A 21,922-nucleotide genomic window follows, 5' to 3' on the forward strand; every position below is an offset into this window, starting at 1 on the left:
TCTGTAGTCTATGATAGCCCCCCCTCCTCCCCTCTGTAGTCTATGATAGCCTCCCTCCTCCCCTCTGTAGTCTATGATAGCCCCCTCCTCCCCTCTGTAGTCTATGATAGCCCCCCCTCCTCCCCTCTGTAGTCTATGATAGCCCCCTCCTCCCCTCTGTAGTCTATGATAGCCCCCCTCCTCCCCTCTGTAGTCTATGATAGCCTCCCTCCTCCCCTCTGTAGTCTATGATAGCCTCCCTCCTCCCCTCTGTAGTCTATGATAGCCCCCCCTCCTCCCCTCTGTAGTCTATGATAGCCCCCCCTCCTCCCCTCTGTAGTCTATGATAGCCCCCTCCTCTCCTCTGTAGTCTATGATAGCCCCTCCTCCCCTCTGTAGTCTATGATAGCCCCCTCCTCCCCTCTGTAGTCTATGATAGCCCCCTCCTCCCCTCTGTAGTCTATGATAGCCCCCCTCCTCCCCTCTGTAGTCTATGATAGCCCCCTCCTCCCTCTGTAGTCTATGATAGCCTCCCTCCTCCCCTCTGTAGTCTATGATAGCCCCCTCCTCCCCTCTGTAGTCTATGATAGCCCCCTCCTCCCCTCTGTAGTCTATGATAGCCCCCCTCCTCCCCTCTGTAGTCTATGATAGCCTCCCTCCTCCCCTCTGTAGTCTATGATAGCCCCCTCCTCCCCTCTGTAGTCTATGATAGCCCTCCCTCCTCCCTCTGTAGTCTATGATAGCCCCCTCCTCCCCTCTGTAGTCTATGATAGCCCCCTCCTCCCCTCTGTAGTCTATGATAGCCCCCCTCCTCCCCTCTGTAGTCTATGATAGCCCCCCCTCCTCCCCTCTGTAGTCTATGATAGCCTCCCTCCTCCCCTCTGTAGTCTATGATAGCCTCCCTCCTCCCTCTCTGTAGTCTATGATAGCCTCCCTCCTCCCCTCTGTAGTCTATGATAGCCCCCCTCCTCCCCTCTGTAGTCTATGATAGCCTCCCTCCTCCCCTCTGTAGTCTATGATAGCCCCCTCCTCCCCTCTGTAGTCTATGATAGCCTCCCTCCTCCCTTACTGTAGTCTATGATAGCCTCCCTCCTCCCCTCTGTAGTCTATGATAGCCTCCCTCCTCCCCTCTGTAGTCTATGATAGCCCCCTCCTCCCTCTGTAGTCTATGATAGCCTCCTCCTCCCCTCTGTAGTCTATGATAGCCTCCCTCCTCCCCTCTGTAGTCTATGATAGCCTCCCTCCTCCCCTCTGTAGTCTATGATAGCCTCCCTCCTCCCCTCTGTAGTCTATGATAGCCCCCTCCTCCCCTCTGTAGTCTATGATAGCCTCCCTCCTCCCCTCTGTAGTCTATGATAGCCCTCCCTCCTCCCCTCTGTAGTCTATGATAGCCCTCCTCCTCCCCTCTGTAGTCTATGATAGCCTCCCTCCTCCCCTCTGTAGTCTATGATAGCCCTCCCTCCTCCCCTCTGTAGTCTATGATAGCCCTCCCTCCTCCTCTCTGTAGTCTATGATAGCCTCCCTCCTCCCCTCTGTAGTCTATGATAGCCCTCCCTCCTCCCCTCTGTAGTCTATGATAGCCCCCCCTCCTCCCCTCTGTAGTCTATGATAGCCCCCCTCCTCCCCTCTGTAGTCTATGATAGCCCCCTCCTCCCCTCTGTAGTCTATGATAGCCCCCCTCCTCCCCTCTGTAGTCTATGATAGCCCCCTCCTCCCCTCTGTAGTCTATGATAGCCCCCTCCTCCCCTCTGTAGTCTATGATAGCCTCCCTCCTCCCCTCTGTAGTCTATGATAGCCCCCCCTCCTCCCCTCTGTAGTCTATGATAGCCCTCCCTCCTCCCCTCTGTAGTCTATGATAGCCTCCCTCCTCCCTCTGTAGTCTATGATAGCCTCCCTCCTCCCCTCTGTAGTCTATGATAGCCCTCCCTCCTCCCCTCTGTAGTCTATGATAGCCCTCCCTCCTCCCCTCTGTAGTCTATGATAGCCCCCCTCCTCCCCTCTGTAGTCTATGATAGCCCCCCCTCCTCCCTCTGTAGTCTATGATAGCCCTCCCTCCTCCCCTCTGTAGTCTATGATAGCCTCCCTCCTCCCCTCTGTAGTCTATGATAGCCCTCCCTCCTCCCCTCTGTAGTCTATGATAGCCCTCCCTCCTCCCCTCTGTAGTCTATGATAGCCCCCCTCCTCCCCTCTGTAGTCTATGATAGCCTCCCTCCTCCCCTCTGTAGTCTATGATAGCCCCCCCTCCTCCCCTCTGTAGTCTATGATAGCCCTCCTCCCCTCTGTAGTCTATGATAGCCTCCCTCCTCCCCTCTGTAGTCTATGATAGCCTCCCTCCTCCCCTCTGTAGTCTATGATAGCCCCCTCCTCCCCTCTGTAGTCTATGATAGCCCCCTCCTCCCCTCTGTAGTCTATGATAGCCCCCCTCCTCCCCTCTGTAGTCTATGATAGCCCCCTCCTCCCCTCTGTAGTCTATGATAGCCCCCCTCCTCCCCTCTGTAGTCTATGATAGCCCCCTCCTCCCCTCTGTAGTCTATGATAGCCCCCTCCTCCCCTCTGTAGTCTATGATAGCCCCCCTCCTCCCCTCTGTAGTCTATGATAGCCCTCCCTCCTCCCCTCTGTAGTCTATGATAGCCTCCCTCCTCCCCTCTGTAGTCTATGATAGCCTCCCTCCTCCCCTCTGTAGTCTATGATAGCCCCCCTCCTCCCCTCTGTAGTCTATGATAGCCCCCTCCTCCCCTCTGTAGTCTATGATAGCCTCCCTCCTCCCCTCTGTAGTCTATGATAGCCTCCCTCCTCCCCTCTGTAGTCTATGATAGCCTCCCTCCTCTCCTCTGTAGTCTATGATAGCCTCCCTCCTCTCCTCTGTAGTCTATGATAGCCTCCCTCCTCCCCTTTTTGTCTTTCATGTCTGAGAGATGAGTTGATATGCTGACTTAAGGAAGTGTATTCTGCATCCCTCTAGACCTCTACCTTGAGTCAGCAGACTAGCATATGGACTCTATCATTTCACTGTGGGACGTCTGGTCGGACTGCTCTAAATATACATTGCAGCTCTGGTGCTGGTGCTCAGTGTTGTGAGATGTTGACATTCTCCCTGTGATGATCGCCATTGTATATTTTGTGTGTGTGCGTCTGCTTCGGTCTGTGTTGATGGTTGGTGTTTCAGTGTGTCAGGTGTTGGATGTTTTCTCTCCCTCCCTCTCTCTCCCCTTCAGAGTCGGCAGCCTCTCTGTTGGGTGGGAGTGAAGTGTTGATTTGGCGTCGGGCCGTTAGATAGCAGAGGAGAGAGAGAGACTGCTGGTGTGTGTCAGCGCTCAGCCTCTCTCCTCCCCAGCAAGAAAAAAGAAAGAAAATAGTGAAAGTGAGTTGAGAGATAGATAGAGAGAGGCTTGCTCTCTCTCTCTCTCTCTCTCTCTGCTGGTTAGGAGAAAGGGCACAGAGGCCTCACTACAGCAGACCAACTCAACCATGGGATTGGACTGGCTTCTCTTCAAATGTAAGGATTATCATAGAAGCATAAAGCTTAACAGTAACATTTTCCTTTTTATGAATGCCAAATTTTGAATTAGAGGAAGGATGTGATTGCTCATTCTTTTCCTTGGCCTGGCGTGTCGCCCAGATGTCACCCTATTAGTCATTGTGCATTACTGTTACACAGCCTACTGTCTCTAGTTGGTACAGCATTGAAACTTATGCCTTGTTAGCTGTTATGAAAATGTGTGTGGTAGTCTGTTGTCGTACACAATAGAGCCAGTGTGTCTGTGTGCGGATGACTCAACACTCAACATATCAGCTACTACAGCAGCTGAAATGACTGACACACTTAACAAAGAGTTGCAGTTAGTTTCAGAATGGGTGGCAAGGAATAAGTTAGTCCTAAATATTTCTAAAACCTAAAAGCATTGTATTTGGGACAAATCATTCACTAAAAATGAGAGAGAGTGGTGTTCTATGTGTGTGAATCTTAATTAAACCCTTGACCTGGACCCACTGCTTCCTCTGGTTCTGAACAGACACCCTGTGGTGGTTACTATCGACCCACTCCTTCCTCTGGTTCTGAACAGACATCCTGTGGTGGTTACTACCGGCCCACTCCTTCCTCTGGTTCTGAACAGACATCCTGTGGTGGTTACTACCGGCCCACTCCTTCCTCTGGTTCTGAACAGACATCCTGTTTTGGTTACTACCGGCCCACTCCTTCCTCTGGTTCTGAACAGACACCCTGTGGTGGTTACTACCGGCCCATTCCTTCCTCTGGTTCTGAACAGACATCCTGTGGTGGTTACTACCGGCCCATTCCTTCCTCTGGTTCTGAACAGACACCCTGTGGTGGTTACTACCGACCCACTCCTTCCTCTGGTTCTGAACAGACACCCTGTGGTGGTTACTACCGGCCCACTCCTTCCTCTGGTTCTGAACAGACACCCTGTGGTGGTTACTATCGGCCCACTGCTTCCTCTGGTTCTGAACAGACATCCTGTGGTGGTTACTATCGACCCACTCCTTCCTCTGGTTCTGAACAGACATCCTGTGGTGGTTACTACCGGCCCACTCCTTCCTCTGGTTCTGAACAGACATCCTGTGGTGGTTACTACCGGCCCACTCCTTCCTCTGGTTCTGAACAGACATCCTGTGGTAGTTACTACCGACCCACTCCTTCCTCTGGTTCTGAACAGACATCCTGTGGTAGTTACTACCGGCCCACTCCTTCCTCTGGTTCTGAACAGACATCCTGTGGTGGTTACTACCGGCCCACTCCTTCCTCTGGTTCTGAACAGACATCCTGTGGTGGTTACTACCGGCCCACTCCTTCCTCTGGTTCTGAACAGACATCCTGTGGTGGTTACTACCGGCCCACTCCTTCCTCTGGTTCTGAACAGACATCCTGTGGTGGTTACTACCGACCCACTCCTTCCTCTGGTTCTGAATAGACACCCTGTGGTGGTTACTACCGGCCCACTCCTTCCTCTGGTTCTGAACAGACATCCTGTGGTGGTTACTACCGGCCCACTCCTTCCTCTGGTTCTGAACAGACATCCTGTGGTGGTTACTACCGACCCACTCCTTCCTCTGGTTCTGAACAGACACCCTGTGGTGGTTACTACCGACCCACTCCTTCCTCTGGTTCTGAACAGACATCCTGTGGTGGTTACTACCGGCCCACTCCTTCCTCTGGTTCTGAACAGACACCCTGTGGTGGTTACTACCGACCCACTCCTTCCTCTGGTTCTGAACAGACACCCTGTGGTGGTTACTACCGACCCACTCCTTCCTCTGGTTCTGAACAGACACCCTGTGGTGGTTACTACCGGCCCACCCCTTCCTCTGGTTCTGAACAGACACCCTGTGGTGGTTACTACCGACCCACCCCTTCCTCTGGTTCTGAACAGACACCCTGTGGTGGTTACTACCGACCCACTCCTTCCTCTGGTTCTGAACAGACACCCTGTGGTGGTTACTACCGACCCACTCCTTCCTCTGGTTCTGAACAGACACCCTGTGGTGGTTACTACCGGCCCACTCCTTCCTCTGGTTCTGAACAGACACCCTGTGGTGGTTACTACCGGCCCACTCCTTCCTCTGGTTCTGAACAGACACCCTGTGGTGGTTACTACCGGCCCACTCCTTCCTCTGGTTCTGAACAGACATCCTGTGGTGGTTACTACCGGCCCACTCCTTCCTCTGGTTCTGAACAGACATCCTGTGGTGGTTACTACCGACCCACTCCTTCCTCTGGTTCTGAACAGACATCCTGTGGTGGTTACTACCGGCCCACTCCTTCCTCTGGTTCTGAACAGACATCCTGTGGTGGTTACTACCGACCCACTCCTTCCTCTGGTTCTGAACAGACATCCTGTGGTGGTTACTACCGACCCACTCCTTCCTCTGGTTCTGAACAGACATCCTGTGGTGGTTACTACCGGCCCACTCCTTCGTCTGGTTCTGAACAGACACCCTGTGGTGGTTACTACCGGCCCACTCCTTCCTCTGGTTCTGAACAGACATCCTGTGGTGGTTACTACCGGCCCACTCCTTCCTCTGGTTCTGAACAGACACCCTGTGGTGGTTACTACCGGCCCACTCCTTCCTCTGGTTCTGAACAGACACCCTGTGGTGGGACCCACTCCTTCCTCTGGTTCTGAACAGACACCCTGTGGTGGTTACTATCGACCCACTCCTTCCTCTGGTTCTGAACAGACATCCTGTGGTGGTTACTACCGACCCACTCCTTCCTCTGGTTCTGAACAGACATCCTGTGGTGGTTACTACCGACCCACTCCTTCCTCTGGTTCTGAACAGACATCCTGTGGTGGTTACTACCGGCCCACTCCTTCGTCTGGTTCTGAACAGACACCCTGTGGTGGTTACTACCGGCCCACTCCTTCCTCTGGTTCTGAACAGACATCCTGTGGTGGTTACTACCGGCCCACTCCTTCCTCTGGTTCTGAACAGACACCCTGTGGTGGTTACTACCGGCCCACTCCTTCCTCTGGTTCTGAACAGACACCCTGTGGTGGTTACTACCGACCCACTCCTTCCTCTGGTTCTGAACAGACACCCTGTGGTGGTTACTATCGACCCACTCCTTCCTCTGGTTCTGAACAGACACCCTGTGGTGGTTACTACCGACCCACTCCTTCCTCTGGTTCTGAACAGACACCCTGTGGTGGTTACTACCGGCCCACTCCTTCCTCTGGTTCTGAACAGACACCCTGTGGTGGTTACTATCGGCCCACTGCTTCCTCTGGTTCTGAACAGACACCCTGTGGTGGTTACTATCGACCCACTCCTTCCTCTGGTTCTGAACAGACATCCTGTGGTGGTTACTACCGGCCCACTCCTTCCTCTGGTTCTGAACAGACATCCTGTGGTGGTTACTACCGGCCCACTCCTTCCTCTGGTTCTGAACAGACATCCTGTGGTGGTTACTGGCCCACTCCTTCCTCTGGTTCTGAACAGACATCCTGTGGTGGTTACTACCGGCCCACTCCTTCCTCTGGTTCTGAACAGACATCCTGTGGTGGTTACTACCGGCCCACTCCTTCCTCTGGTTCTGAACAGACATCCTGTGGTGGTTACTACCGCCCACTCCTTCCTCTGGTTCTGAACAGACATCCTGTGGTGGTTACTACCGGCCCACTCCTTCCTCTGGTTCTGAACAGACATCCTGTGGTGGTTACTACCGACCCACTCCTTCCTCTGGTTCTGAACAGACACCCTGTGGTGGTTACTACCGGCCCACTCCTTCCTCTGGTTCTGAACAGACACCCTGTGGTGGTTACTGCCCACTCCTTCCTCTGGTTCTGAACAGACATCCTGTGGTGGTTACTACCGACCCACTCCTTCCTCTGGTTCTGAACAGACACCCTGTGGTGGTTACTACCGACCCACTCCTTCCTCTGGTTCTGAACAGACATCCTGTGGTGGTTACTACCGGCCCACTCCTTCCTCTGGTTCTGAACAGACACCCTGTGGTGGTTACTACCGACCCACTCCTTCCTCTGGTTCTGAACAGACACCCTGTGGTGGTTACTACCGACCCACTCCTTCCTCTGGTTCTGAACAGACACCCTGTGGTGGTTACTACCGGCCCACTCCTTCCTCTGGTTCTGAACAGACACCCTGTGGTGGTTACTATCGACCCACTCCTTCCTCTGGTTCTGAACAGACACCCTGTGGTGGTTACTACCGACCCACTCCTTCCTCTGGTTCTGAACAGACACCCTGTGGTGGTTACTACCAACCCACTCCTTCCTCTGGTTCTGAACAGACACCCTGTGGTGGTTACTACCGGCCCACTCCTTCCTCTGGTTCTGAACAGACACCCTGTGGTGGTTACTACCGGCCCACTCCTTCCTCTGGTTCTGAACAGACACCCTGTGGTGGTTACTACCGGCCCACTCCTTCCTCTGGTTCTGAACAGACATCCTGTGGTGGTTACTACCGGCCCACTCCTTCCTCTGGTTCTGAACAGACATCCTGTGGTGGTTACTACCGACCCACTCCTTCCTCTGGTTCTGAACAGACATCCTGTGGTGGTTACTACCGGCCCACTCCTTCCTCTGGTTCTGAACAGACATCCTGTGGTGGTTACTACCGACCCACTCCTTCCTCTGGTTCTGAACAGACATCCTGTGGTGGTTACTACCGACCCACTCCTTCCTCTGGTTCTGAACAGACATCCTGTGGTGGTTACTACCGGCCCACTCCTTCCTCTGGTTCTGAACAGACACCCTGTGGTGGTTACTACCGGCCCACTCCTTCCTCTGGTTCTGAACAGACACCCTGTGGTGGTTACTACCGGCCCACTCCTTCCTCTGGTTCTGAACAGACACCCTGTGGTGGTTACTACCGGCCCACTCCTTCCTCTGGTTCTGAACAGACACCCTGTGGTGGTTACTACCGACCCACTCCTTCCTCTGGTTCTGAACAGACACCCTGTGGTGGTTACTATCGACCCACTCCTTCCTCTGGTTCTGAACAGACATCCTGTGGTGGTTACTACCGGCCCACTCCTTCCTCTGGTTCTGAACAGACATCCTGTGGTGGTTACTACCGGCCCACTCCTTCCTCTGGTTCTGAACAGACATCCTGTGGTGGTTACTACCGGCCCACTCCTTCCTCTGGTTCTGAACAGACATCCTGTGGTGGTTACTACCGGCCCACTCCTTCCTCTGGTTCTGAACAGACATCCTGTGGTGGTTACTACCGGCCCACTCCTTCCTCTGGTTCTGAACAGACATCCTGTGGTGGTTACTACCGCCCACTCCTTCCTCTGGTTCTGAACAGACATCCTGTGGTGGTTACTATCGGCCCACTCCTTCCTCTGGTTCTGAACAGACATCCTGTGGTGGTTACTACCGGCCCACTGCTTGCTCTGGTTCTGAACAGACATCCTGTGGTGGTTACTACCGGCCCACTGCTTGCTCTGGTTCTGAACAGACATCCTGTGGTGGTTACTACCGACCCACTCCTTCCTCTGGTTCTGAACAGACATCCTGTGGTGGTTACTACCGACCCACTCCTTCCTCTGGTTCTGAACAGACATCCTGTGGTGGTTACTACCGGCCCACTGCTTGCTCTGGTTCTGAACAGACATCCTGTGGTGGTTACTACCGACCCACTCCTTCCTCTGGTTCTGAACAGACATCCTGTGGTGGTTACTACCGACCCACTCCTTCCTCTGGTTCTGAACAGACATCCTGTGGTGGTTACTACCGGCCCACTCCTTCCTCTGGTTCTGAACAGACACCCTGTGGTGGTTACTACCGGCCCACTCCTTCCTCTGGTTCTGAACAGACATCCTGTGGTGGTTACTACCGGCCCACTCCTTCCTCTGGTTCTGAACAGACATCCTGTGGTAGTTACTATCGGCCTAAAATCCAGCAGATACGTTTTTTATCCCATTTTATTGGTCCTACGAACTCAAAAACAACCCAATATTTCTGAGTGTATATACAGTTTATATATACATACAAAAAAATGAAGAGAAATTTAACGAGCACAAAATTCTACTCTAGCAGTGAAAATGTCTACTCTCTACAGTTCTTTTACAAGGTCCAGAAAGGCACAGCAGCAGGCCAGTCTGGTTGTATTCTTACTTCTGATACTGAGATGTCTGTCTGTTGCAGATCATCATTCTCCTAAGTTGTCCTACGATAATGTTATGCACCCGGCAGCCCCAGTTATTATTCAGGAAGCTCAAAACACTCTACTTCTTCTCCAATCAGAGTGGACCGATCCACCTCTTCTCCAATCACAGTGGACCGATCCGCCTCTTCTGATTGGAGAAGATCGGTCCACTCTTCTCCAATCAGAGTGGACCGATCCGCCTCTTGTCCAATCAGAGTCGACCGATCCACCTCTTCTCTAATCAGAGTGGACCTAGAACTCTTGAATATAGCCTAAATATTTGTAATTTAACTTTTAAAATGTATTACCTTTATTCCAAGCTGAGGGATGGGGCCTGGCGAAATGTAACCACTCTCAGATGAATAGACAGGCCTATGTAATGCAAGGACTGACTGTCCAAGCTGAGGGATGGGCCTGGAGAAATGTAACCACTCTCAGATGAATAGACAGGCCTATGGAATGCAAGGACTGACTGTCCAAGCTGAGGGATGGGGCCTGGAGAAATGTAACCACTCTCAGATGAATAGACAGGCCTATGGAATGCAAGGACTGACTGTGGCTGCTGCCAACACACTGTCATTGACACTGACTCAACTCCAGCCACTTTAATAATGGGAATTGATGGGAAATTATGTAAATATATCACTAGCCACTTTAAACAATGCTACCTTATATAATGTTACTTACCCTACATTATTCATCTCATATGCATACGTATATACTGTACTCTACATCATCGACTGCATCCTTATGTAATACATGTATCACTAGCCACTTTAACTATGCCACTTTGTTTACTTTGTCTACATACTCATCTCATATGTATATACTGTACTCGATACCATCTACTGTATGCTGCTCTGTACCATCACTCATTCATATATCCTTATGTACATATTCTTTATCCCCTTACACTGTGTATAAGACAGTAGTTTTGGAATTGTTAGTTAGATTACTTGTTGGTTATCACTGCATTGTCGGAACTAGAAGCACAAGCATTTCGCTACACTCGCATTAACATCTGCTAACCATGTGTATGTGACAAATAAAATTTGATTTGATTTGTCCAAGCTGAGGGATGGGGCCTGGTGAAATGTAACCACTCTCAGATGAATAGACAGGCCTATGGAATGCAAGGACTGACCGTCCAAGCTGTTGTTTTAACCATGTTATGAGGCTATACTGTTTTAGTTTACATTGACAGTTGAACTAAGCTCATGATGCATTTCTAAGTTATATTCTTCAAGAACCATATCGGTATATATCATTCAATTAGAAATCCCGAAATGAACGTAGCAGCTACTGATTGCCCCTTTAAGTCTATCGAAAGTGTGCGTACTTGGACTGTAGCCTACAAAAAACTAGTTCTGCTCTTCTCCTCGATCCATTAAACACATTTGGTGTGTCATCATAGTGGTCTCTGACATCATAATGGTCTCTGACATCATAATGGTTTCTGTCATCATAGCGGTCTCTGATTGGTGGTCATCATTTGATGTGTCATCATAGTGGTCTCTGACTTGTGGTCATCATTTGTTGTGTCATCATAGTGGTCTCTGACTTGTGGTCATCATTTGTTGTCATCATAGTGGTCTCTGATTGGTGGTCATCATTTGATGTGTCATCATAGTGGTCTCTGATTGGTGGTCATCATTTGATGTGTCATCATAGTGGTCTCTGATTGGTGGTCATCATTTGATGTGTCATCATAGTGGTCTCTGATTGGTGGTCATCATTTGATGTGTCATCATAGTGGTCTCTGACATCATAATGGTCTCTGACATCATAATGGTTTCTGTCATCATAGCGGTCTCTGATTGGTGGTCATCATTTGATGTGTCATCATAGTGGTCTCTGACTTGTGGTCATCATTTGTTGTGTCATCATAGTGGTCTCTGACTTGTGGTCATCATTTGTTGTCATCATAGTGGTCTCTGATTGGTGGTCATCATTTGATGTGTCATCATAGTGGTCTCTGATTGGTGGTCATCATTTGATGTGTCATCATAGTGGTCTCTGATTGGTGGTCATCATTTGATGTGTCATCATAGTGGTCTCTGATTGGTGGTCATCATTTGATGTGTCATCATAGTGGTCTCTGACATCATAATGGTCTCTGACATCATAATGGTTTCTGTCATCATAGCGGTCTCTGATTGGTGGTCATCATTTGATGTGTCATCATAGTGGTCTCTGACTTGTGGTCATCATTTGTTGTGTCATCATAGTGGTCTCTGACTTGTGGTCATCATTTGTTGTGTCATCATAGTGGTCTCTGATTGGTGGTCATCATTTGATGTGTCATCATAGTGGTCTCTGATTGGTGGTCATCATTTGATGTGTCATCATAGTGGTCTCTGATTGGTGGTCATCATTTGATGTGTCATCATAGTGGTCTCTGATTGGTGGTCATCATTTGATGTGTCATCATAGTGGTCTCTGACATCATAGTGGTCTCTGACATCATAGTGGTCTCTGACATCATAGTGGTCTCTGACTCGTGGACAGACTCGCTCAGGTGGAACAAACTTAAACTTGCACCTTTTTTCAATGCTGATTTGAATGTCAACGAGAAAACAGAAAGGTGTCAAATATCCTTTCTGAATTGAAAAGTAATCCTAGAAGTATTCATCTAGTTTTTCAAAAGTGTCTGTAATCTGATTACAATATTTTACTGGTTAACGTAACGGACTACAGTTACAGGTTTTTGTAATCCTTATAAGGGATATAACTGAATACATGAAATCATTTGCTCCCAAACACAGCCGGTAAGATACCTGCTCACTTTCACCCAAAACAATATTCCAGCATCCAAATTGAGCAGCAGATTGATGTGTTGAAAACGATGATGTTGAAGTGCCCGAAGTTGGAATACTTTTCTTATTGGTTGCGATGCGTTGAAACCTGTTAGTGGAAAATCCGTTGAATATAGTTCATATAATTATAATGAAATAAAATCATATTTTCCTGAGCTGATCATTGTCTGCAGTCTGCTCTGATCGTAGTGGAGGTCTAATGAACCAGGCAGGGAGAGTGAGCTCCATGGTGATCGTCCGTGGTGGTCATCCGTGGTGCTCGTGGTCAGTGAACCCTCAACCTTTTGGCCCGTAGCCCTGCGAGCCATCGACTGTACCACAAAAACATGTTGAAGTGGCAAAGTCCATGTTAATCCTGGTTGTAAACATTATTTTGAGTTAATTTTTTGAGGGGGGGGTGGTGTGCAATATTCTTTTAAAGCACAATGGGAGGGTCGTGTGAAAACATTTCAAACTGTCCCTGACATGGACTATAAGCTCTGACAGCTGATATTTTTCAGCTCAACTTGGCTTTTCCACATAACCAAAACCTTTTTTTGTCACATATCAGGCTTTTGCTCTGAAGTGCCTCCTTTGACTACTATCCTCCAGGTTTCAGTGTATCAGTGTTTCAGAGAGAGTGACACACTAAAGAGATGGGAGGAGATTAATAGAGGTCTGGCTTCTCTCTCTCTCTCTCCGTCTCTCTCTTTCCGTCTCTCTCTCTCTCTCTCTCTCTCTCTCTCTCTCTCTCTCTCTCTCTCTCTCTCTCTGTGCTGGGAGTGTTTGGTGCATGCTGGGAATTGTATGAGCGAATACGGGTGTTTTATGGTGGTTTAAGGTTATCATTATTTTTATTTTTATGGTAGAATTAAGTATATTGTATTTCTTGTCGGAATTGCCCTGGTTTTGGCGGGGATGGCGACCCACACGGGGATACCGTCCCTGTCACTTCGGCACGGCTTTAGGTGTGTTACTGAAGCTACTGTCACTGTGGAGGAGTTTCTGGTCTTGGTAGGATTTAAGGTTCGTAGATGAATAAAGCGGTGGTGGTCCTTCTTAAAGAAGAGCGTCTTGTTGAGCATGGTGTACTTCTTAAAGAAGAGCGTCTTGTTGAGCATGGTGTACTTCTTAAAGAAGAGTGTCTGGTTGAGCATGGTGTACTTCTTAAAGAAGAGTGTCTGGTAGATCGTATGGTTGAGCATGGTGTACTTCTTAAAGAAGAGTGTCTGGTTGATCGGATGGTTGAGCATGGTGTACTTCTTAAAGAAGAGAGTCTGGTTGATCGTATGGTTGAGCATGGTGTACTTCTTAAAGAAGAGTGTCTAGTTGATCGTATGGTTGAGCATGGCATACTTCTTAAAGAAGAGTGTCTTGTTGATCGGATGGTTGAGCATGGTGTACTTCTTAAAGAAGAGCGTCTTGTTGAGCATGGTGTACTTCTTAAAGAAGAGAGTCTGGTTGATCGTATGGTTGAGCATGGTGTACTTCTTAAAGAAGAGTGTCTTGTTGATCGGATGGTTGAGCATGGTGTACTTCTTAAAGAAGAGTGTCTTGTTGATCGTATGGTTGAGCATGGTGTACTTCTTAAAGAAGAGTGTCTGGTTGATCGTATGGTTGAGCATGGTGTACTTCTTAAAGAAGAGTGTCTGGTTGATCGTATGGTTGAGCATTGTGTACTTCTTAAAGAAGAGTGTCTGGTTGATCGTATGGTTGAGCATGGTGTACTTCTTACTTAAAGAAGAGTGTCTGGTTGATCGTATGGTTGAGCATGGTGTACTTCTTAAAGAAGAGCGTCTTGTTGAGCATGGTGTACATCTTAAAGAAGAGTGTCTGGTTGATCGGATGGTTGAGCATGGTGTACTTCTTAAAGAAGAGCGTCTTGTTGATCGTATGGTTGAGCATGGTGTACTTCTTAAAGAAGAGCGTCTTGTTGATCGGATGGTTGAGTATGGTGTACATCTTAAAGAAGAGTGTCTTGTAGATCGGATGGTTGAGTATGGTGTACTTCTTAAAGAAGAGCGTCTTGTTGATCGGATGGTTGAGTATGGTGTACATCTTAAAGAAGAGCGTCTTGTTGATCGGATGGTTGAGCATGGTGTACTTCTTAAAGAACAAGAAGAGAGTTTCAAACACCCGGCACTGAAACAGGTTATGTCATTTCAAACACCCAGCTCTGCTTTACTGTTGGCATGACACAGGACTGATGGTAGCGCTCACCTTGTCTTCTCCAGACAAGCTTTTTTCCAGATGCCCCAAACAATTCGAAAGGGGATTCATCAGAGAAAATGACTTTATCCCAGTCCTCAGCAGTCCAATCCCTGTACCTTTTGCAGAATATCAGTCTGTCCCTGATGTTTTTCCTGGAGAGAAGTGGCTTCTTTGCTGCCCTTCTGGACACCAGGCCATCCTCCAAAATTATTTGCCTCACTGTGCGTGCAGATGCACTCACACCTGCCTGCTGCCATGAGCAAGCTCTGTACTGGTGGTGCCCCGATCCCGCAGCTGAATCAACTTTAGGAGACGGTCCTGGAGCTTTCTGGACTTTCTTGGGTGCCCTGAAGCCTTCTTCACAACAATTGAACCACTCTCCTTGACGTTCTTGATGATCCGATAAATAGTTAGTTGATTTAGGTGCAATCGTACTGGCAGCAATATCCTTGCCTGTGAAGCCCTTTTTGTGTAAAGCAATGATGACGGCATGTGTTTCCTTGCTTGTAACCATGGTTGACAGAGGAAGAACAATGGTTCCAAACACCACCCTCCTTTTGAAGCTTCCAGTCTGTCATTCGAACTCAATCAGCATGACAGAGTGATCTCCAGCCTTGTCCTCGTAAACACTCAAAATGTGTTAATGAGAGAATCACTGACATGATGTCATCTGGTCCTTTTGTGGCAGGGCTGAAATTCAGTGGAAATGTTTTTTGGGGATTCATGGCAAAGAGGGACTTTGCAATTCATCTGATCACTCTTCATAACATTCTGGAGTAAATGCATATTGCCGTCATAGAAATTGAATGCAGACTTTGTGAGAATTAATATTTGTGTCATTCTCAAAACTTTTGACCACGACTGTACATAGAAAACTCACAAGTCTGCAGAGCCAGACGGATTACCAGGACGTGTGCTCCGGGCATGTGCTGTCCAACTGGCAGGTGTCTTCACTGACATTTTCAACATGTCCCTGATTGAGTCTGTAATACCAACATGTTTCAAGCAGACTGCAGAGATAGCCTGAAAAGTAATGTCATACTTTCCAGGTCCATACACAAACAGTTCGAACTACTAATTTAGAAAATTACTCTCTCCAGAAATAAGTCTCTCACTGTTGCCGCCTGCTACCGACCCCCCTCAGCTCCCAGCTGTGCCCTGGACACCATTTGTGAATTGATCGCCCCCCATCTAGCTTCAGAGTTTGTTCTGTTAGGCGACCTAAACTGGGATATGCTTAACACCCCGGCAGTCCTACAATCTAAGCTAGATGCCCTCAATCTCACACAAATCATCAAGGAACCCAACAGGTACAACCCTAACTCAGTAAACAAGGGTACCCTCATAGACGTCATCCTGACCAACTGGCCCTCCAAATACACCTCCGCTGTCTTCAACCAGGATCTCAGCGATCACTGCCTCATTGCCTGTATCCGCCACGGAGTCGCAGTCAAACGACCACCCCTCATCACTGTCAAACGCTCCCTAAAACTCTTCTGTGAGCAGGCCTTTCTAATCGACCTGGCCCGGGTATCCTGGAAGGACATTGACCTCATCCCGTCAGTTGAGGATGCCTGGTCATTCTTTAAAAGTAACTTCCTCACCATTTTAGATAAGCATGCTCCGTTCAAAAAATGCAGAACCAAGAACAGATACAGCCCTTGGTTCACTCCAGACCTGACTGCCCTCGACCAGCACAAAAACATCCTGTGGCGGACTGCAATAGCATCGAACAGTCCCCACGATATGCAACTGTTCAGGGAAGTCAGGAACCAATACACGCAGTCAGTCAGGAAAGCTAAGGCCAGCTACTTCAGGCAGAAGTTTGCATCCTGTAGCTCCAACTCCAAAAAGTTCTGGGACACTGTGAAGTCCGTGGAGAACAAGAGCACCTCCTCCCAGCTGCCCACTGCACTGAGGCTAGGTAACACGGTCACCACCGATAAATCCATGATTATCGAAAACTTCAATAAGCATTTCTCAACGGCTGGCCATGTCTTCCACCTGGCTACTCCAACCTCGGCCAACAGCTCAACCCCCCCCGCAGCTCCTCGCCCAAGCCTCTCCAGGTTCTCCTTTACCCAAATCCAGATAGCAGATGTTCTGAAAGAGCTGCAAAACCTGGACCCGTACAAATCAGCTGGGCTTGACAATCTGGACCCTCTATTTCTGAAACTATCCGCCGCCATTGTCGCAACCCCTATCACCAGCCTGTTCAACCTCTCTTTCATATCGTCTGAGATCCCCAAGGATTGGAAAGCTGCCGCAGTCATCCCCCTCTTCAAAGGGGGAGACACCCTGGACCCAAACTGTTACAGACCTATATCCATCCTGCCCTGCCTATCTAAGGTCTTCGAAAGCCAAGTCAACAAACAGGTCACTGACCATCTCGAATCCCACCGTACCTTCTCCGCTGTGCAATCTGGTTTCGACCGCCTTTCGTTCCAGTACTCTGCTGCCTGTGACTGGAACGAATTGCAAAAATCACTGAAGTTAGACTTTTATCTCCCTCACCAACTTCAAACATCAGCTATCTGAGCAGCTAACCGATCGCTGCTGCTGTACATAGTCTATTGGTAAATAGCCCACCCATTTTCACCTACCTCATTCCCATACTGTTTTTATACTGTTTTTATTTATTTACTTTTCTGCTCTTTTGCACACCAATATCTCTACCTGTACATGACCATCTGATCATTTATCACTCCAGTGCTAATCTGCAAAATTGTAATTATTCGCCTACCTCATGCCTTTTGCACACATTGTATATAGACTCCCCTTTTTTTCTACTGTGTTATTGACTTGTTAATTGTTTACTCCATGTGTAACTCTGTGTTGTCTGTACACACTGCTATGCTTTATCTTGGCCAGGTCGCAGTTGCAAATGAGAACTTGTTCTCAACTAGCCTACCTGGTTAAATAAAGGTGAAATAAAAATAAAAAAAATAAAAAAAGACCACCGTAGTCCCTGTCTCGAGCTTGATGATGAGTTTGGAGGGTACTATGGTGTTAAATGCTGAAATGTAGTCGATGAACAGCATTCTCACATAGCTATTCCTCTTGTCCAGATGGGTTAGGGCAGTGTGCAGTGTGGTTGCGTCGTCTGTGGACCTATTGGGGCGGTAAGCAAATTGGAGTGGGTCTATGGTGTCAGGTAGGGTGGAGGTGATATGGTCCTTGAATAGTTTCTCAAAGCACTTCATGATGACGGAAGTGAGTGCCACGGGTCAGTAGTCGTTTAGCTCAGTTACCTTAGCTTTCTTGGGAACAGCTGTAGGGTTTAGTGCACAGCTGTAGGGTATAGAACACAGCTATAGGGTTTAGTACACAGCTGTAGGGTTAGTACACAACTGTAGGGTTTAGTACACAACTGTAGGGTTTAGTATACAGCTGTAGGGTTTAGTGAACAGCTGTAGGGTTAGTACACAGGTGTAGGGTTTAGTACACAGCTGTAGGGTTTAGTGCACAGCAGTAGGGTTTAGTGCACAGCTGTAGGGTTAGTACACAACTGTAGGGTTTAGTACACAACTGTAGGGTTTAGTATACAGCTGTAGGGTTTAGTGAACAGCTGTAGGGTTAGTACACAGGTGTAGGGTTTAGTACACAGCTGTAGGGTTTAGTGCACAGCAGTAGGGTTTAGTGCACAGCTGTAGGGTTAGTTCACAACTGTAGGGTTTAGTACACAACTGTAGGGTTTAGTATACAGCTGTAGGGTTTAGTGAACAGCTGTAGGGTTAGTACACAGGTGTAGGGTTTAGTACACAGCTGTAGGGTTTAGTGCACAGCAGTAGGGTTTAGTGCACAGCAGTAGGGTTTAGTGCACAGCTGTAGGGTTAGTTCACTGACTGTTAGCACTTGGTGGTCTAAACCAGAAAGGTGAGGCAGATTACTATACAGATAAGCTCTCCGTAGATGACGTGAGTAAGACCTTTAAACAGGTCAACATACACAAGGATACGGGGCCAGACGGATTCCCAGGACGTGTACTCCGGGCATGTGCTGACCAACTGGCAGGTGTTTTCACTGACATTTTCAACATGTCCCTGATTGAGTCTGTAATACCAACATGTTTCAAGCAGACCACCATAGTCCCTGTGCCCAAGAGCACTAAGGTAACCTGCCTAAATGACTACAGACCCGTAGCACTCACGTCCATAACCATGAAGTGCTTTGAAAGGCTGGTAATGGCTCACATCAACACCATTATCCCAGAAACCCTAGACCCACTCCAATATGCATACAGCCCAAACAGATCCACAGATGATGCAATCTCTATTATTATTTTTTATTTTATTTAACCTTTGTTTTAACCAGGAAAAGCCCATTGAGATGCAGAGTCTCTTTAAACTAGGCCAACAATCAATACATTACATAATTAAAACCCACACCAATACAATACAACAACGTGATCCAGCCTTAAAAAAAGGCATTTCCTCTTCTCTCCCATCAATATTTTAAATTCATTCAGGGGCACTAAACATATCTAGATGAAGCAGAAGATTGTAGATTATTTCATGCGGAACCGGTACAGAGTTAATGTGGAGGCTATATACAGGGTGTTACGGTACAGAGTCAATGTGGAGGCTATATACAGGGTGTTACGGTACAGAGTCAATGTGGAGGCTATATACAGGAGGTACCGGTAGAGTCAATGTGGAGGCTATATACAGGGTGTTACGGTACAGAGTCAATGTGGAGGCTATATACAGGGTGTTACGGTACAGAGTCAATGTGGAGGCTATATACAGGAGGTACCGGTAGAGTCAATGTGGAGGCTATATACAGGGTGTTACGGTACAGAGTCAATGTGGAGGCTATATACAGGGTGTACCGGTACAGAGTCAATGTGGAGGCTATATACAGGGTGTTACGGTACAGAGTCAATGTGGAGGCTATATACAGGGTGTTACGGTACAGAGTCAATGTGGAGGCTATATACAGGGTGTTACGGTACAGAGTCAATGTGGAGGCTATATACAGGGTGTTACGGTACAGAGTCAATGTGGGGAAGCCTACCATCAGTAACACACTACGCCGCCAGGGAGTCAAATCCTGCAGTGCCAGACGTGTCCCCCTACTTAGTACATGTCCAGGCCCGTCTGAAGTTTGCTACAGAGCATTTGGATGATCCAGAAGAAGATTGGGAGAATGTCATATGGTCAGATGAAACCAAAATATAACTTTTTGGTAAAAACTCAACTCGTCGTGTTTGGAGGACAAAGAATGCAGAGTTGCATCCAAAGAACACCATACCTACTGTGAAGCATGGGGGTGGAAACATCATGCTTTGGGGCTGTTTTTCTGCAAAGGGACCAGGACGACTGATCCGTGTAAAGGAAAGAATGAATGGGGCCATGTATCGTGAGATTTTGAGTGAAAACCTCCTACAATCAGCAAGGGCATTGAATATGAAATGTGGCTGGGTCTTTCAGCATGACAATGATCCCAAACACATCGCCCGGGCAACGAAGGAGTTGCTTCGTAAGAAGCATTTCAAGGTCCTGGAGTGGCCTAGCCAGTCTCCAGATCTCAACCCCATAGAAAATCTTTGGAGGGAGTTGAAAGTCGGTGTTGCCCAGAAACAGCCCCAAAACACCACTGCTCTAGAGGAGATCTGCATGGAGGAATGGGCCAAAATACCGGCAACAGTGTGTGAAAACCTTATGAAAACTTACAGAAAACGTTTAACCTCTGTCATTGCCAACAAAGGGTAAATAACAAAGTATTGAGATAAACTTTTGTTATTGACCAAATACTTATTTTACACCATAATTTGAAAATAAATTAATAAAAAATCCTACAATATGATTTTCTGGATTATTTTTTCTCATTTTGTCTGTCATAGTTGAAGTGTACCTATGATGAAAATTACAGGCCTCTCTCATCTTTTTAAGGGGGAGAACTTGCACAATTGGTGGCTGACTAAATACTTTTTTGCCCCACTGTACATACTACCTCAATCAGCCTGACTAACCGGTGTCTGTATGTAGCTTCGCTACTTTTATAGCCACGCTACTGTATGTAGCCTCTCTACTGTATGTAGCCTCTCTACTGTATATAGCCTCTCTACTGTATGTAGTCTCTCTACTGTATGTAGCCTCTCTACTGTATGTAGCCTCTCTACTGTATGTAGCCTCTCTACTGTATGTAGTCTCTCTACTGTATATAGCCTTTCTACTGTATGTAGCCTCTCTACTGTATGTAGTCTCTCTACTGTATGTAGTATCTCTACTGTATGTAGTCTCTCTACTGTATATAGCCTCTCTACTGTATGTAGTCTCTCTACTGTATGTAGCCTCTCTACTGTATGTAGTCTCTCTACTGTATATAGCCTCTCTACTGTATGTAGCCTCTCTACTGTATGTAGCCTCTCTACTGTGTGTAGCCTCTCTACTGTATATAGCCTCTCTACTGTATGTAGTCTCTCTACTGTATGTAGCCTCTCTACTGTATGTAGTCTCTCTACTGTATATAGCCTCTCTACTGTATGTAGCCTCTCTACTGTATGTAGCCTCTCTACTGTGTGTAGCCGGCCTTTTTACTGATTTATTTCTTTACTTACCTACTGTTCACTTAATACTTTTTTGCACTATTGGTTAGAGCCTGTAAGTAAGGATTTCACTGTAAGGTCTACACCTGTTGAACTCGGGGCACGTGACAAATGCACCTTGATTTGATTTGGGTAATGGAGGCTTTGAGGCGAGCCTTGAATTTTGTTTTCAAAGTGGGAGACGGAAGCAAAATGAGATGTGATCGGCATGAAGATTTTGTGTCACAAAGAGTTTGAAGAAGGGTGTACGGCAACTTGTAAGGGCCCTTATGATGGGAAATGGAGCAAGGCAATGGTCGGATGTGGTCCGGAGGATGATGACTTTGTGGCTGAACTAATCTACAGTAATGGAGTGGGAGAATATCGCCTAGGCAACCACTTCCTCTGGTTTGACTCTGCAGTCTAGCCAGGCTGTCAGCAATGCTAAGTGGCTTGGTTGGCCCTTCACTGAGGTTGGAAAGGGCCGCTATCTGGCTGAGGCCCCAGGAGGTTATTGCTTCTACCTGGTAGACAAAGAACAGCCTCTCGATGATCCCGTACAGAAGGTGTGTCTGGCAGGGTCTGACCTGCAGGAATCAATACACGGCTGCCCCTCCCTTCTGGGGACGAAGGTGAAAGAGAGCAATGAGGAGAAGGAGACTGTGCTGATGGGAGTCAGACACTCAGTGTTAACTACAACTTCACAACATTGTTGGGACAGTCGAGTATGGGACAGCCTTTGGGTGGATAGCATTCTCCTATCCACGCGAGCAG

At 48.0% G+C, this 21,922-nt stretch overlaps 1 pseudogene; it reads left to right on the top strand.

The window, feature by feature from the left end:
- The first annotated feature begins 21,304 nt into the window (after nucleotides 1-21,304).
- LOC118381319 (glyoxalase domain-containing protein 4-like) overlaps nucleotides 21,305-21,922 on the top strand; it is a 3,080-nt pseudogene continuing 2,462 nt past the window's right edge.

The sequence above is a fragment of the Oncorhynchus keta genome, chromosome 19 (assembly GCF_023373465.1).
Source record: "Oncorhynchus keta strain PuntledgeMale-10-30-2019 chromosome 19, Oket_V2, whole genome shotgun sequence".
In the NCBI taxonomy this organism is placed as follows: Eukaryota; Metazoa; Chordata; class Actinopteri; order Salmoniformes; family Salmonidae; genus Oncorhynchus; species Oncorhynchus keta.